Here is a 5,324-nt window from a genome sequence, read left to right as displayed (position 1 = left end):
ACACACACACACACACACACACAAATAAACATGACATGAAAAAGGCTTAAGCAAGTATATAGTCCTATAGGATCACAAGCATAAGGCCTGCTGACCACCAGTGCCAGGTGACCCAGAAGTGTGCCCTGGGTAGCAATCACAAAAACCAGGACTTCATGCATAAAACGGGGGCCCCAGAGGGAAGACCCGCTGCTCCAGACATAAAGCTGAGGCTCCAGACATAAAGTGGAGGCTCCAGACATAAAACCCGGTGCTCCAGACATAGAACAGAGGCTCCAGACATAGAACAGAGGCTCCAGACATAGAACAGAGGCTCCAGACATAGAACAGAGGCTCCAGACAGAACAGAGGCTTCAGACATGGAACAGAGGCTCCAGACAGAGAACAGAGGCTCCAGATAGAGAACAGAGGCTCTAGCCATAAAATGGAGCTGCGGACATAAAACCCTGGCTCCAGGTGTAAAACCGGGCCCCCAGCCTTAAATCAGACCTTCCAGACATAAAACCGGACCTTCTGACATAAAACATAAAACAGGGGCTCCAGACACAAGTAAAAGCTCCTCTCAGGAGATACTGTGCTCTGCCCCAGGGCAGAGGGAGAATGTGAAGATGGGGCCTCAGGGCCCATCCCTGCAGAGCTGCCTGCAGGCCCCCAAATGTGTGTCAAATCAGAGGCCTGCCTTTCAGGCTTAAGCTCCAAGACAAGCAAATGGTGCCCCTCCAGATAGGTTGCTTCTGTGCTGGAACCCTGGGGTAGGTGAGTCCCTACGTAAACTCTACTGGTTTTCTAAGTTAGATATTTTGGAGGGCTCATTGCTTAGGGTCAGGTCTTAAAAGTGGGGGTGCCCAGTGTGGGGTTCAAAATCCTTTGCTTTTCAAGGAGAAGTAGAACGTACAATCTCAGAGAACTCTTTGGGGCAGCCAATAGCCCAAAATATGTTATGGATTTTCAGATAAATAGCTCACCTAAATTGTTTTGAATTGATTCTCTTGGATTTTACAGGTAAAGAATCATTACATGCAAATGAAAATAATAATGATTCTGTTGCTTCCTCTTTTAAATTTATGATTTATTTTATCTTACTCATTTTGACCTGACTTTTAGAACAGTGATAAATAATTATGCCTTCAGGAACACTTGTCAATGAAAATTCCTCTTTTTTTGCAGTTAGTATGAAATTGACTATTGATTATTGGATTGAGAGCATTTTTCTTTATTAGTGAGCAGAGGGCAGGCAGAAAATAAAAATTGGCTGGATTAATTAGAAAACAAATACTTATGAGACTCCTGTGTCTGTAGGGGAGAATATGATATAATTTAGAGAAGATAAAAGCATTGTCAGCCTTTAGAAAACTTTCCTATGAAGATGGATAGAATGATAAGAAGTAATGTTGGATAGAAAGAGGGAATGTTAGGGAAGGATCACTACACTATTGCCCAAAGTTTACAATATTATACAACACCAATTTTGCTTCAATGTCCTGGCCATAGGCCAGGAAAACACCCATGAGAAAATCTACTATAAAGCCAGTAAACAACTGAAGAAACACATTATGAAGATATTTTATATTCATAGACATTAAAGTAGCCTCTGTGGTCAGCAGAGCACTTTCAACAGTGATGGAAAACCACTTGCATCTCCTAATTGCTTACTTATTCAATTGTCTTTTTTGACCTGTGCAGGAGCGGGGAATAAAGAAAAGCCAGTAATAACTGCATGATATGAAGCCCACGTTCAAATCCTTGCTATACCCATAATTTACTGGTTGGCTTGGTCAAATTACTTCATCTCTCTCTCAGCATCAATTTCCATAGAAATAAAACAAGATACTTGAGTTCTTAGCTCTTCATGGTCTCTTTTAATGTTGAAGTTATAGAATTCTGTGATGGAAATTCCTATCGATGTGAGGTGTTTTAGGTGACTATTTCAGCTTTTTGTTTGTTTGTTTTAGTCTAAGCTCAATCTCTCTCTCTCTTTTTTTTACTTCTAGGTAGAACGAAGTATAACCATCCCTGAAGTACTGTAGTGATAACCAATACTTACTGCTATGTATACTAGGTTCTTTTTATCCTCCAATACAAAGAGGTAAGTGGTATAGTGGTTATGGAGTGAGGCTTCTGAAGTTCAAAACCTGCTCCAGCACTTCCAGCCAGGTTTCTGAAACTTTAACAGGCACAGGATTCATTTTTAGGTTTTATTAAAAAGCATATTCCTTTGGCCACTGTAAATAATGCTGTAATGCACATAGGGCTGCATATATCTTTGCAAATAAATGTTTTTGAGTTTTTTGGGTAGATACCCAGAAGAGAGGTTGCTGGGTCCTATGTAACTCTATTCTTAAATTTTGGGGGAGCCTCCATAGTGTTTTCCATAGTGACTGTACCAGTTTACATTCCCACCAGCAGTGAATGAGGGTTCCATTTTTGCCACAATCTCTCCAGCACTTGTTATTATGTGTCTTGCTGATAATCTCCATTCTAGCCGGTGAGAAGTGGTATCTCATTGTAGTTTTGATTTGAATTTTACTAATAGCTAGTGAGATAAACAGAAGAAGTCAAGAACCATATGATTTCACTCATATGTGGGACATAAAAGTGAAAGCAACAAATGAACCAAGAAAACAAAAACTCATAGACACAGACAACAGTATGGTGGTTACCAGAGGGAAGAGGGATAGGAAGGTAATAAAGGGTAAAGGGCAAAGGGGGTCAAATATATGGTGATGAAAGAAGACTTGGCTTTGAGTGGTGGGCACACAATGCGATATATAGATGATGTGCCATAGAATTGTACACTTGAAACCTACACAATCTTATTAATCAATGTCACCCCAATAAGATTAATTTTTAAAAAAGCATGTTTTGATTTAGTAACCTGAGGTGGGGTTTGAGATTCTGCATTTCTAGCAAGCTCCCAAGTGATGCTGATGCTTCTGGTCCCTGAGCACATTTCTGTGCCTCAGTTTCCTCTTCTACAAAATCAGGATAATGATAGTAGCCCATCTATCTCCTCTTAATGTTACTTTAAGGATAAGTGAATTTATGCTACAAAGGACTTTAATAGAGCCTGGTGCACAGTAAGCACTTAAGTGTTAACTATTATTATTAACCTTCAGATGAGTCCCACAGGACGGGTGCTATTATCCATTTTCCTAGGGTGGAAACTGAAGGTAGGAAGTTAACTTGTTCAGGGACAATGATTAGTCCTATCGTGGACGGATTTGACGTTGAGTGGTAGTTTTTCACGATTGCGGCAGGAAGCAGGTGCACAAAGTCCTTTTTGCATAAATGACTCCAAGAACCCAAGTTGTGAATCTCTGTTTCCCTCCCCTGTGAAGAAGTAACCACACGCTTCACTTAATAACTTTCTTCAGTGTCTATTTATTGTCAGGGATTTCTTCCCAAAGGTTAAAAAGTGTACTTCCTATCACACTTTCAGACATGCCTTCAGGGGACACAGAAATCTCTGTGATTTCCATCTTCTTGTATTGAAAGTTCTGCTCCTCTCCAAGTCATTTGCTTCTTCACTTCCTCTCACCATAGTTTCCTTATCATTTCATTTGTATTTGCTTTGTCATACTGCAGGTGGAAAAACAGAAAGGATTCAGTTAATTATCTAGGTCAGTGATTTTCAACCGTTTTCCTCTCACGGCACACATAAACTAATTACTAAAATTCTGTGGCACACCAAAAAATATATTTTTTGCCGATATGACAAAAAATAGGTATAATTCTGAATCATTCACATCGAATGACTATTGTTATGTTGACTGTTGTCATTTTTTATTTGACAATCTAAGGAATAAGAGATCAGTGCCTCTTAATAGTCAGGTATTGTGTGTTTTAAAAACTCTTGCAGCATACTGGTTGAAAATTACTGACTAGGTTGAGAGAATTTTCAAAATGATACTATATAGCCTTACTGTCAAGAATATACTGTATGTGTTATGAAATGCTTTTCCAGGGATGATGGATCGACTGTGTTTTCTGCATTCTACTTAACCATTGGGTACCTCCATGTCAAGATTAACTGTCTTGTGATGGACTTGTCAGTGTGGGGAGTGAATTTACAACCTGAACTTTAGACAAAATTTTATTAAAGTGTATGATTTATATACTTATCATCTGGTAACTCCTCTCTGCGTTCAAAAGATCCTAAAAAGTGGATGACAGTCAATAAACCTAAGATGCTAATGAATATGTGAGTCAACCCTGGCTCAATGTTTTTGCTCCTTTATTGGGAAAGCAATGACCCAAGTCATTTTTATAGACACTACTGTTCTTTGTGTGTCAGAAGAAAGGTGAATTAATGTTTCTCATTCCTAAGAACATTAATTGTTTACATTTTAAATTGAATTTGGGTTTGAGAAGGAAATAGAAAATATTGAATTAAAATATTAAGTTGAAGAATACACCTTATTTATTCCACCTTCAGAGGCTGTTGTCAGAGATAATTTGATATGAATCATTATCCTTCTGCTTTGCTACACCAATGCGATTGCTCCTTTCATCTAGAAAGTTAGTTTAATTAATTTTGTTCTCCAGGTTTTCACTTGAGCAGTTACGAAGTCAATACTAGTTGGCAATCAATGTATTACAGAACTTTAGGGGTTTATTAGTCACAGAGCAAAGTTTTAAAAATGCAACATGTCAGAACTTATTTGAACTAGTTAACAGAAGAGAAATTAGATTTCCCAAAATAGCAGCACTGGCAAACTGTACCCGTAATTTAAGGGGAAGTAACCAAATTTGAGAAGTGAGGACTCTTGCTCTAAATCTCAGCATCTTTATTATAGGTTTCATTTCCTCATAAGTTTTTTAAAAGGCATGTTAAGAATGAATGCTCTTTGGTTGTATCTTTGGACTGTAAAGAGTAGTTTTTCATAGTTTCCTGGCACAAAGTGGTTGAGCATGCTTGCTTGTTTATGTATTTATTCATTCATTCCATATATATGTATTGAGATCATACTATGAACAAGCCTTGCTGATGGATTGTATGTGGGGAGTCTGCAAAAGTGAAAGATCAAAGACTACCCTTAGGCTTTTGACTGGATAATTGGGGTAGTAATGGGATATTCTTTCATTTTTTGAGAGACTTGGATTTGGCCACGTGAGTGAGCTTAGTGGAATGCTGAGTTAACAGCCTGACTCGAGGGATTGAGACTTTGAAGACAGCTACATAGCTTCACCATCATCTCTGACCCAAGCTACAATTTCTGCCGGGATGACTAACTACTGTCTAACTTAGGGGACAGAGCCATTACATGAAGTGTTCTTGACATTTTTCTGGATGCATGGGCCTCTCTGAGAATCTAACCAAAGCT

This window comes from Myotis lucifugus, unplaced genomic scaffold, assembly GCF_000147115.1.
Source record: "Myotis lucifugus unplaced genomic scaffold, Myoluc2.0 scaffold_68, whole genome shotgun sequence".
In the NCBI taxonomy this organism is placed as follows: domain Eukaryota; kingdom Metazoa; phylum Chordata; class Mammalia; order Chiroptera; family Vespertilionidae; genus Myotis; species Myotis lucifugus.
The sequence above is the reverse complement of the archived record's forward strand: the minus strand, read 5'-3'. Positions refer to the sequence as shown.